This window comes from Polypterus senegalus, chromosome 17 (assembly GCF_016835505.1).
Source record: "Polypterus senegalus isolate Bchr_013 chromosome 17, ASM1683550v1, whole genome shotgun sequence".
In the NCBI taxonomy this organism is placed as follows: domain Eukaryota; kingdom Metazoa; phylum Chordata; class Cladistia; order Polypteriformes; family Polypteridae; genus Polypterus; species Polypterus senegalus.
The window spans coordinates 53527751-53541117 of NC_053170.1; positions in this window are offsets into that span (position 1 = coordinate 53527751).

Below are 13367 nucleotides of genomic sequence, written 5' to 3' on the forward strand. Positions count from 1 at the left end.
AGTGCCTCTGAATTGGCAGACCAGGGTGGTGGTCTCCATCTTTAAGAAGGGAGACCGGAGGGTGTGTTCCAACTACAGAGGGATCACACTCCTCAATCTCACTGGAAAACTCTATTTGGGTGTCCTGGAGAGGAGGGTCCATCGGATAGTCGAAACCTCGGATTCAGGAGGAACAGTGTGGTTATCATCCTGGTCGCCGAACAGTGGAACAGCTCTACACCCTTAGCAGGGTCCTGGAGGGTGCATGGGAGTTTGCCCAACCAGTCTACATGTGTTTTGTGGACTTGGAAAAGGCATTTGGCCATGTCCCTCGGGAAATCCTGTGGGGGGTGCTCCAGTAATATGGGGTACCGAACCCCCTTATAAGGGCTTTTCAGTCAAAGTACAACTGATGTCAGAGTTTGGTTCGCATTGCTGGCAGTAAGTCAAACCCGTTTCCATTGAGAGTTGAACTCTACCAGGGTTGCCCTTTGTCACCGATTCTGTTCATAAGTTTTATGGACAGAAATTTCTAGGCACAGCCAGGGCATTGAGGGGGTCCGGTCTGGCGGTTTGGTGGACTCAGGATTGGGTCACTGCTTTTTGCAGATGATGTTGTCTTGTTTGCTTCATCAGGCCATGATCTTCAGTTCTCTCTGGATTGGTTCGCAGCTGAGTGTGAAGCGGCTGGGATGGGAATCAGCACCTCCAAATCCGAGACCATGGTCCTCAGCCGGAAAAGGGTGGAGTGCCCTCTCAGGGTTGGGAGTGAGATCCTGCCCCAAGTGGAGGAGTTCAAGTATCTCGGGGTCTTGTTCACGAGTGAGGGAAGAATGGAGCGTGAAATCAACAGGCGGATTGGTGCGATGTCCACAGTGATGCGGGCTCTGAATCGGTCTGTCGTGGTGAAAAAGGAGCTGAGCCATAAGGCAAAACTCTCAATTTACCAGTCGATCTACGCTCCTACCCTCACCTATGATCATCAGATACTGTATGGGTAGTGACCGAAAGAATGAGATCGCGAATACAAGCGGCTGAAATTAGTTTCCTCCGCAGGGTGTCTGAGCTTTCCCTTAAAAATAGGATGAGAAGCTCAGTCATCCAGGAGGGGCTCAGAGCAGAGCTGCTGCTCCTCCTCATCGAGAAGAGTCAGATGAGGTGGCTCGGGCATCTGATCAGAATGCCTCCTGGATGAGGTGTTCCGGGCATGTCCAACTGGGAGGAGGCCCCTGGGAAGACCCAGGACACGCTGGAGGGACTATGTCTCCTGGCTTGCCTGGGAACGCCTCAGGATTCCCCCGGAAGAGACAGAAGAAGTAGCTGGGGAGAGGGAAGTCTGGGCATCTCTGCTCAAGGTGCTGCCCCCACAACCCAACCTCGGATAAGTGGAAGAGGATGGATGGATGGCATTGTCTTTTGTCACTTGCTTCTCAGAATTTTCTCCTGAGGAAAAAGTACCCTGGTGTCCTCACAAGTGTCTCCTCTTGAGTTTCAGCAGAGATATCGGCAAGTCACACCATGGGCTCAGATTTTCTGAGTCATGTCTTCACTTTTTTTTTTTTAAAGTATTTGTGTTGTATGCTTACTAATATGGCCAAATGTGTGGACGTGGGTTTGTAGTAATAAAACACTTTACTATGACTACACAAATTTAGTTTTTTTAGTTTACTTCCAATTAATACTATTAATTGCTTGAATTGATAATGCTGTGCTCCAATTAGGTCATAGTTATTGAGGAAACAAAGGCAGGCAGTGTGGTATAATGTTTAAGAATTTAGACTTCAAAACAATAGGTTTTGGGTTCAAATCCCACTACTGACATCATATGACCACAAGAAAGTCACTTCATCTCCCTGTACTCCAATTGGAAAAACAAACGAATTGTAGCCAATAGTGTCTCAAATGTTGGAAGTTACCTGAGATAAAGGCAATAATAAGTAAAATATATGTTGTGTTGAAAGATATTAAAACAGGAATAGATGGAGATCTGAAAAAATTCTAATATGCTTTTCAAATCAAATTCCCAATTTTGACTCCATTTACCTCAGTAGTACCACGTCTCCCTTTTTCCTAAAGCCATTTCTCCTGTAGAATTTTAGGAGAAACAGCTGTGACAAAGTTGATTTTTAACTGAAACATAAATGAGCCACCAAATATTAGCCTTTGAGCAGTAAAATTTTCCTTTGGGGAGAGATGGTGGAAAGACCTGTTCACTTTACATTTTAGAGTGATTGTTGCCATGATCTGAAAGAGAAATCATGGGCAAGTGAATATTTTGTGTATAAAAGACTCAATCCAGACATGAGCACTTTACTGGACACTGGAATTTACAAAAATGATTGTTCTCAAAGTCTCCACTCCTTCCCATCTCATTATTAAAAAAGTCAAATACAGTTTGGTGTTCTGGGAAACAAACTTAAATAGTTCTTTTGTATATGAGATAGGAATTAAATAATAGCATGTATCTAATCAAACATAAAGAAACTATTACTGGTGCAACAGGTTGGTTTTAGCTTTTGTGACCAAATAAATCACAAAATGTGCTCTTTTGTTTCCCAAGAAGCACTGCTTAAGATTACATTTACAAAGAGCAAATTGAAAGTTGCTAAGTGATGGCAACTACAGTATTTCACATTACGCAATAAAATGTGTCCAGAATAATGATTCACATATTCATTAGAACTGCCATTTAGAATAGAAATGAAATATCTTTTATTTGATATTTATTAATAGAACTCCTCCTATTAAATAAAACTAAAGTATTCACTAACATCACAAATCATCAAAATAACCGACAACACTGTCATCTGCCTCAAAACACCTTATAACAACTTCTACTTTTCAAAATAATATTCATAGATGTCATTATGAAGTAATTTTAGTAATAGAAAGTAACATTTTTATACTATAGGAACATGACAGTTTAATAGAATGTTTTCCCAAAGTGAAAATTACATTTTTAACTTTTGTTTGAAAGTCGTTATTTTTTACTTTAAGGCACCGGATTGTATCACCAGCAGGATTTTTTTCCTTTAACTGAATCACATACTGCAGCTTTGATTGCAATAAAAATAAAACATATACTCCTTGGTGTTTAGAGGAATGCTTTTTGGCTCCCCGATGCATTCTTAAGGCTCCAATATACGAGCCCTCCTGAATTATCAAAGGTGAACTTTCCACTGGTCTGTTTCATAAATTTAGAAATGTGATAGTCCCTTATGAAACAACTTTTGCTTTTGTAGTGCTTTGCCTTTTAGTGTCATGATGTTGTCTCTGCTCTACACAACCTCATTGACAAGATATGCATTTCCTCCACCCCGTCAGTAATTTTTGTGGTAGAATACCCTGCCGAATTGACTCAATCAGCACACTAAGAGTGATGTGCAAAACAATTCTTTTTGCGATTCAATTCATTTCATCTGCTGTTGGCTGGCACCCTGCCTGTGACATAGTGGGTTGGATAATGGATGGATGGAATTCATTTTGTTTAGTTCACCAAAATGATTTTAATCTTTGAACCACTTTTTCATTCACTTCAAAAAAACAAAAAGCATTATTCTTGTTTAAAATCTAGAATAGTATCAAAGCTATGTAACAACTTTAACTGCCAAACAATGCAAAAAAATATATAAAGCAAGCAACAAAAAAAGTAATTTAAACATTAATAATAGTAACAGTACTCTTTATTGAATTTTGACAATAAGTAAAATTTCAACAATAAATAGAAAACAAAATCGTACAAACAAAACCTTATAATAGTGCACACATAACGATAAGACTGTGAGAACGTTAAACTATATACTAAATAAAATTATTTTCAGTTTTTGATTAATCTCTCACAATTTCCATCATTTATATCCTATTCTTTCTGAAGCAATTTGCCCTACATATATCATCAGTGAGGGCGGCACGGTGGTGCAGTGGTAGCGCTGCTGCCTCGCAGTTAGGAGACCCGGGTTCGCTTCCCAGGTCCTCCCTGCGTGGAGTTTGCATGTTCTCCCCGTGTCTGCGTGGGTTTCCTCCGGGTGCTCCGGTTTCCTCCCACAATCCAAAGACATGCAGGTTAGGGGGATTGGCGATTCTAAATTGGCCCGTGGGTGTGTTTGTGTGTGTCCTGCGGTGGGTTGGCACCCTGCCCAGGATTGGTTCCTGCCTTGTGCCCTGTGTTGGCTGGGATTGGCTCCAGCAGACCCCCATGACCCTGTATTCGGATTCAGCGGGTTAGACAATGGATGGATGGATATATCATCAGTGAATGGAACTACAATTCAATGTACTGCGGGTCGCTTGTCTGCAGTTCAGTCCATGAACTGATTCATTGTCTGCAGTTTGTGAACAAACTTGCAATAGGTCTTCTGATCAGCAGGGGGCATAATGGTTCATTCAATCAGACTGTGCACTGACACGGTCATAGTCACTCAGTCAGAGTGAACTGATCAATGGGAGGTGCTTGGTGTCATCTGCCAAGTCAGTCAGTGGCTAGTTGTCATCATGACAATTTTGGTGAAACAGTGATGTTAAGATGATAACTCTCGACTGTCATAGAATGCTATATAAAAGTTTCATGCACTGCACAAGCCTCAAAAAGATTAGTTCATTGATGTCATTGAACCAGTTCGTTCATTCAGAGACCAAGACAAGTACAAAACAAATAGTTTTGTTTATTCACTGCACATCACTACTCTGTAATGGTTTCGTTGTGTCATTGTGGCTGAAGTGTGACTGGGCACCATAGCTCAGTTTGTCAAGTTTGAGGTTTATAGATTGCTTCTTGACAACATATTTCATAAACTTCAAACATGTTTGTTAATCGTTCTATATCAAATTTTGACTCCCTTTGTGCTATATTTCTAGATCTTTCAATAGTGCTGTAAAAGATGATCAGCTTTTCTATTTTTTCAGCCGTAAATTCACTACTATTGAGAGAAAATGCAATGCTGTCATTGCACACAGACTGCATTTTGTATAATTTTACTAGAGGAGAAGAGAAATCCTCACATACATTTTTTGAAAGGTTTTAGTGTTGACAGTTAATTCGCTGCACACATTTTCAGCACTATTTTGATCATGGGAACATTTTCTCTTCTCTCAGTGTAATTAATTATTGACTATCAGCTTTACCTTTGGCAGAAACAGTAATTAATAAATGTCTAGTAAGATTTCATCTATTCCTTATTTTTCTTTGTGCTTCAAGGGTCCTGGCTCATAGGATAAATGAAGGTAACTGAATTACATAAACTAGTAGAAGCAGAATAATACAATGTATTGATTAATAAAAGAATCATACAAGTAGAACAATTGCTAATAGCAAAACTCAAAAAACTACACGAAAGACAAAACTAAATATGTAATAAGCCTGTCTGTTGTCATTTAGGTCTAAAAAATATTGAAATGAGCATTTTTTTCATATGTTACATAACTTATGTAGTTACTTAGAGCCATGGGTTTTCAATTTAAATGTTCAATCACATTTGGGCACTTTCAATTCCTGCTCCAAAAAGCATTCTCTGCAACCGTTTTATATAACAATATTTCACTAAAAGTACATGTGTTTGGGATGATGTAAGCATACAACTAAATAACTTGATATTTGGATTAGGCAATACAAGCAATGTGAGATTATTTCATGGTCTTTTTGATGTTGTTTAGTGTTGTCCAGCATTGGTCACCATTGACACCTATTACAGTATACCAGAAAATTTGTTGTCTCTGTTCTGCATGAAAATACTACTGACTACATGGCATAAGTAATATATAAAAAATCATTATTGGATGAAGCCAGTAAATAGAGAGATTCAATTTTTAGTTGATTTTCCAGGTGTTTTACTATAGCTACATAATATCTAGGACACAGCTGTTTTCTGAAGGTATCTCAGTAATTGAAGGGGTGAGTTCCAAAACCTGTTAAGTACATTTTTTGGCGAACTTTAGGTGAAGCATGGTTCTGACTCATCAAAGGGTCGGCTATGTGCTTGGCATTGAACTGGGCTTCAAAACCTGCTAAGTACCAAAATATAGTGCTATAAATTTTTATGTGAGTTCCAAAACCTGTTAAATACATAACCAGCTTAGTTCCAAAAGCTGCTAAGTACACCAGCCAATCATCTCAATATGCCACACTCAGAGTTTTAGGAAGAGACTGGCAGGTGCTTAACTACAAGTCTGCAACTGCAAAAGTCTGCAAAAAAAAAGTTCCCATTTCACTTGACAAAATTTCGAGTGGCAGAAATAACAAGAAGTAACATAAACATAAAGACCACGTATTCGGGCGACTTTTGCAGTCACAGTATTGTGAAACGTGGCAGCAAAATAAAAAAACTTGTCAGCTGACCCACTTCCACTGAATTGTTGTGTTAATCCAGTAAAAGCAAAGGATGTCGAAATGTTGCTTAGCAAAATGGGAGTCAATATGGACAATCCGCAATCAGAATAAGTTAAAGAGTTCTACCTCCCAATCATTGGAACAGCCAACAAAAACACTAAACCAATGACAGACAGTGATACTGAAATATATGATGAAGACAATGTAGAATATTGACATTCTAGAGATTGCTTATAACTTGTTTCATTTACTACTTCAACAATGCTTAACAGGAATTCATGACTTTTAGCATTACTTTTTAGCTAAATAGTTTAGAGACTAAAAGCTCTGAATTTCTTTTGTTATATAATAAAAATATTTCAAGGTCCAGAGCACTTTTGATGAAAGTTTCTACTTATAGGTTTATGGAATAGCATTGATTTAGCGTCAAAACCTGCTAAGTATGTTTTTTTTCCATTTTTTACAAAAATGTAAAATATTCAGATTTCTGACATGTCCAGCAATTGACCTTCAGTAATGTAACAACCAACATTCTGCAAAAAGAATTTTAAAAATATCATTTCAAATACTTAAAAATTATTTTTCTCCTTTTCACAAAAAGTTGTCTCCTGTACTTAGCTGATTTTGCAACTCAGCTCTTCAATTCCTCTGGCTCTGACATATAGTCATGCTGAACATGGCACCAGAGAGAGGTGACGTGTTGCGTGCTGCTCCTCGCAGACTTTTCGTTTTTGTGTCTGAATTTTTGCTATTGTTGCTGTTTGTATTGCATGTTTGCTGTTTAATTAAGTATGACCATACAACACTGATAAACATTGGAGCAACAAAGGCACAAGTCACTACTTTTGAAGTTATCTACCAGGGGCTGCTCGCCACCATAACTCAAGACCAAGGTGGCGGACGCAACCCACCCGACCATGCCTGTAGGACGCAGAGAAGAAAACGTGGTTGGCATGCCGGGATCCAAGTGAGGATGAAACGCCGAGGACTGCGACTTCCACTGCCTATCATTTTCCTGGCCAATGCCCAGTCTCTGGACAACAAACTAGATGATCTCCATGGTAGACTTCGTTTTCAGCGAGATCTGCATGACTGTTGTGTTTTTTGACACACAGAAACATGGCTCACCGCCTGCACACCGGATTCGGCTGTCCAGCCAGATGCCTTCTCTGTCTACTGTGCTGATCGGTTGGTCTCCTCAGGGAAAAAGAGAGGTGGCGGGGTATGCTTCCTCATCAACAACGCATGGTGTATGGATGTGGAAGTCATTTCACAAAGCTTTTCACCTGACCTAGAGTTTCTGATCATCAAGTGCAGGCTGCTTTACCTGCCTAGGGAGTTTATAGCTGTACCCATGGTGGCTGTTTACATCCCCCCGCAAGCAAACACCAGCACCACACTTAAAGAACTGTACGGCCTCATTACGGACTGTGAAAACACACACCCTGAATGTCTGGTTATCATTGCCAGAGACAAAGCAAGCTTTAGGTCTGTTTACCCCAAATACTACCAACATGTCTCCTGTCCCACCAGGGGTGCTAATACGTTGGACCACTGCTACATCACACACAAAAACGCGTGTTGCTCGCCCCCACGGCCGAACCTTGGGCAGTCAGACCACTGCTTTGTGCTGCTCCTCCCTGTTTACAAGCAGCAGTTGTAGGGCGCAGAGCTGGTCTTGCAAGAGGTGCACTGTTGGACCCCGGAAGCAGAGGAGAAACTTAGGGACTGCTTGGAATCTGTGGATTGGGATGTTTTCAAAGAGTTCTCTGAGAATCTGGATGAATATGCTGCAGTTGTCACAGGCTTCATCGGGAAATGTGTGAATGACTGCGTACCCACAAAGTCTGTACGCGTATTTCCCAACTAGAAGCCCTGGATGTATGCTGAAGTATGCCGGTGGATCTGTGAGCACAGCAGTGCGTTTCACTCCGGAGATACACAGGCATACAAAAAGGTATGATCTCCGAAAAGCCATTAAATACGCAAAGTGCCAGTATGCTCACAAACTGGACTCTCAGTTTAACAGCACAGCAAATGCTCGTCGGATGTGGCAGGGTATTCAGCTGATCACAGACTACAAACCCCGGACACACGTGGCCATAGCTACCGCCACTTCACTCCCGGATGAGTTGAATGTGTTTTTCACTAGCTTCAATCTTGCTAACACAGATAGGCCACTTCACACCACCCTGTCTCATCTGGAGAACAAGAACTATTATGCCAGTTTGTGCACTATAGCTCTGCATTTAACACAGTGATTCCATCCCAGCTCATCGCTAAACTCCTGGATCTGGGGCTTAGCTCTTGATTGTGCAACTCGGTACTGGACTTCCTCACAGGAAGACCTCAGCAAGTGCACATTGTTGGAAAAACCTCCTTCATCATCACCATCAACACTGGCACCCCGGAGTGCTGAGCCCCCTGCATTACTCTTTCTACAGCCATGACTGCGTAACAACAGCTCTATCACCATCCTCAAGTTTGCTGATGATACCACTGTAATAGGTCTGATCAGCGAGGACGATGAGACGGCCTACAGGGAGGAGGTCAGACTCCTGTCAGAATAGTGTCAGAACAAAAACATCACCCTCAACATTAGCAAAACTAAGGAGATGATTGTGGATTTTCGCAAAAAGGCAACAGAGCACAGCCCCATCTACATCGGAGGTGAGGCTGTGGAGCAGTTCAGCAGCTTTAGGTTCCTCGGAGTCCTCACTGATGACCTTAAATGATAAAGTCACTCTGTGGCAGTAGTCAAGAAAGCCCAACAATGCCTCTACTTCCTCAGGAGACTGAGTAAAGCCTGGATGTCCCCCACAACCCTGTGCAGATTCTACAGGTGTACTGTGGAATCCATCCTGACAGGATTCATTACATCCTGGTACAGCAACTGCTCAGTTCAGGACTGCATTGCTCTACAGCGTGTAATGAATCCAGCACAGCAGATCACGGGCACACAGCTCCCTGCGATCCATGCCATCCATACTACACGCTGTCTCAGGAAAGTGAACTGTATCAGGAGGGACCCCAGCCACCCTGCACTGTCACTTTTACTCTCCTGCCATCTGGGAAGCGACTAAAGTCTATTCGGATGTGCACTTCCAGGTTCAGGAACAGTTTCTACCCAACTGCAATCAGACTCATGAACAATCGGTAACCTTGTGTCACCTCCACTGCTACCTGCACATATACTTCTGCCACTGTCTCTATTTATTCCTAGGATTCTGGTTTTATTTATTTACTTATTATATTAATTTATTTATTGTGTATTTTTTTTTTTATCTATGTTCACTGTCTGCAAGGGCAAATGCAAGCAAGCATTTCATTGTACATGGTACTTGTACACATGACAATAAAGAATTGAAATTAAAATTGAAAATAGTTTTAAGGCTGTCTTATTTAATGATAACCCTTTACCACTAGCAACAATATACAGCAATAACTTTGCTGCATTTTTACAGATCGCACAGTGTTCTAAGAGATTTTAGCATAAGAAACAACACCTAGATGCCCAAGCCTTAAGTTCTGTCAGCTGTAGGTCTCTTGTCATTTGGTCATACGTAAGAACTTTGACATGAATGGCCAAACTCACCTTGTATTTGAGCACAGCACCTCATCTTAACACATGGCTGCTCCTCATGATTTTGTACTATGTGCATTATAATGTATGCAGCGCTTTGTGATATGCAGGTAATATGTGTTTATTGTTGACACTAAAGAACACCATGCTTAATCACTAGCATGCAAATATGTCTAGCATTAAAGTGGGAGATCCATAAGAAATGAGGTGCATTAAAAAATTAGACCCATTTGTAATGAATTACTGCAATACCACGTTAAGCAAATTTAGAAACCATACAGCTGTTGAATATGTCAAAAATAAGGAAAATTAGGAATGTTTGGTTATAGTGCGAAGAATGCTATCAGAACTGGTTGATGTTAAAAGTGGTGTCCTTTAGGTGTCAGTGCTAGGGCCACTAATATTTTTAATATACAGCCCTCAAGGACCTCAAGGACCATAGGACCAAACTTTGAACTTTCCTCTACCCAGTGATGTGCAGAATATTTTATACAGTTTGTTTGAAATACATTTTTGAAATCTGCTCTTTCATTTTGAATAACCCAGTTATATAAATGATTTGGATAGGAATATAACATGGTGGTGCAGTCGGATGTAGTGGCTTTTTGCTCTCCAGTCTGGTGCTTTGTTTGTTTGATTTCGTTTTTGATTGTCGATTTGTGTCATGCAAACCTTTTATATAGCTGTCAGGATTTAATTGATATTGGATTACAGTATAAATTAAATACTATAACCTATTTATAGTGGATTTATAACATACTGGATGATATAGTGAGAACACCAGGGACACCATGGATTATTATCAAACCCAGTAAGCCACGGAGACATCGGAGGGAAAGGAAACAAGAGCAGGGATGCCAATTGGGTCTACAAGCTAGGATAAGAAAACAACCCCTGTAGCAGTAGGGGACACTATCGCTCCCTTGAACCCTCAGGTACCATGCCAAAAACCTGGTAAAAGTGCAATAATCCTTTGTTTTATTATAATAATTATGTGCACCAAGCACCCTCCACTCCACACTATTTATTAATTAACCACAATACAATAATAATCACAATAAACCAATCCTCCGACTCCCAGACGTGTTGCCCTCCTACCACCCAGCTCAGCTCAACGCTCTGGTGTTTCACTGTCCTTTTTATAGTCCACGACCCGGAAGTGCTCCTTAACCTGCAGTCCATGTGACTTCCTAGCACTTCCGGGTCACATCAAAACTCTTCTTTCTTTGTCAGCCCGGAAGCACTTTATTCCTTCTGTCCTCGTGACCTGCAAGTACTTCTGGGCTATAGGAAAAGCAAATGTCTCTGTGCCTCCCTGCAGTGTCCCCTGGCAGCCCCAAAGTTATCCAGCAGGGCTGTGAATTACAACTCCAAAGTCCATGATGCCCTCCTGGAATTTGGGGCATCTCCGCTTTGCAGGGAGGGCTCCATCTAGCGGCTTGGGGGTCTTGGCCGGGATAAACTGCCGGGCATAGTCCACACCCCACAAACATTTACTTAGCATCTTTCTTACCAACACAAGATTACTCATAAAATGGACGAGTTGGAGCTACAGAGTGCTGCAAATGGTTTTGTCCAGAATTGCTATGTGATGTTCATAATAGAGACTTGGCTTCACCTGCAAATCCCCAATGCTGCAATACAACTAGCAGACCGCATAATTCACCGGCAGGGCACAAAACATCGGATAAGAACAGAGGGGCTGGCTTATGCATGTATGTGCACAATGACTGGTGTATTAATAGCAGAGTTATAGATAGACATAGTTCCCCTGACTCAGAAGTTCTGTCAATCATTTGCAGACCATTCTTTTTATCAAGAGAGATAACTATGGTAATTGTGGCTGCTGTTTACATTCCGCCAAAGGCAAACATTAGTATGGCTCTTAATATCCTTTATACTAAAGTAAATAAACAGCAGCAGGCTTGTCCAGATGGAGCACATATCATTGCTGGTGACTTTAATCAAGCATGTTTAAAGACTGTGCTTCCTAATTTCACCCAGTATGTGAAGTGCTCCACTAAAGTGGAAAATGCACTTGATCATGTGTATTCAAATATAAAACATGCTTATAAAACCACAGCCCTCTCCCACTTAGGTCATTTGGATCATCTTTCATTGCCCCTCATCCCAGCATACATGAGGAGGACAAAATCAGCTACGAAGACCATAAATATTTGGCCTGTTTGTTGTCTATCTCAGCTTTCAGAACTGTTTTGCACCGACAGACTGAGATGTGTTTGAACAACAAAACTTAGGGGAATATACAGAAACTGTTCTATTCTACATCAAGAGCTGTGCTGATAATGTCATTGTCACAAAGGGGATCCAGGAGTTTCCAAATCAGAAAATATGAATGACAAAAGAAGTACAGGCATTCCTCAAAAAACAGAACACCTCTTTCAGGTCAGTGCTGATCTGCGAGAGGTATTAAAGAAGCCTATAAGAGAAAAATACAAGAGCACCTCACAAAAAATAACCCTTGGCGGGTATGGCAAGGAATTCAACTCATTACAAACTACAAGTGCGGCAACCCTAGGTCTGTCAGCTCAAATGCCTAGCTGACAGAGTAACAGAACCATTTCTTTGCCAGGTTTGAGGTGAGGAGGTGCAACATGACCACACTAACAATACCAGCCTCCAGCACCCACACACTTACTCTGCAAGAACATGAGGTGCTCAGGACAACAAAGCCAAGGAAGGCCACTGGCCCTGATGGAGTATCTGGGAAGATAATCAAAGCACGTACTGACCAGCTTGCTGGGGTCTACACAAAGATTTTTAGTCTTTCTCTGTTACCATCCACTATTTCACCCTGCTTAAAATCATCAATCATCATCCCCATCCCTAAAAAATAGTCATAGAGAGTTTAAATGATTATAGACTGGTTGCTCTCATGCTGGTAGTAATGTGAGTGATTGGTCTTACAGCGCATTAAATCCTGCCTCCCATCCACTTTCACCCAGCATCAGTTTGCTTACAGATCAAACAGGTCCTCAGAAGATGCCATTGCTACCACTCTACATACTGCACTGAGCCATTTGGATCAAAGGGGGAGCTATCTAAGTCTGTTGTTCGTAAACTACAGTTCAGCATTTAATACAATAATCCATGACATATTGGTAAGAAAGCTAACAGACCTAGGTCTCCCATCCACCTGCACCTGGATAAAGGACTTTCTGACAAACCGCCTACAAAGGCTCGTAAACACAGCATAAAGAATCACAGGCTGTAGTTTGCCCGCCCTGGAAGACATTGCCCAATCTCCCAGTCTCACCAGAGCCACAATTATCATTAAGAATCCTTCACAACACGGTCAGCACCTGCTTGAATTGTTGCACTCTGTCTGGCGTTACAGATCTTTGAAAGCACAGACTGACAGATTCAGAAACAGTTTATATCCAATGGCCATAAATACATTAAACAAAAATAAGCAAATTAAGTCAGGTTAAATCATTTTTGGTCAGCGCTGGGAAACAGACT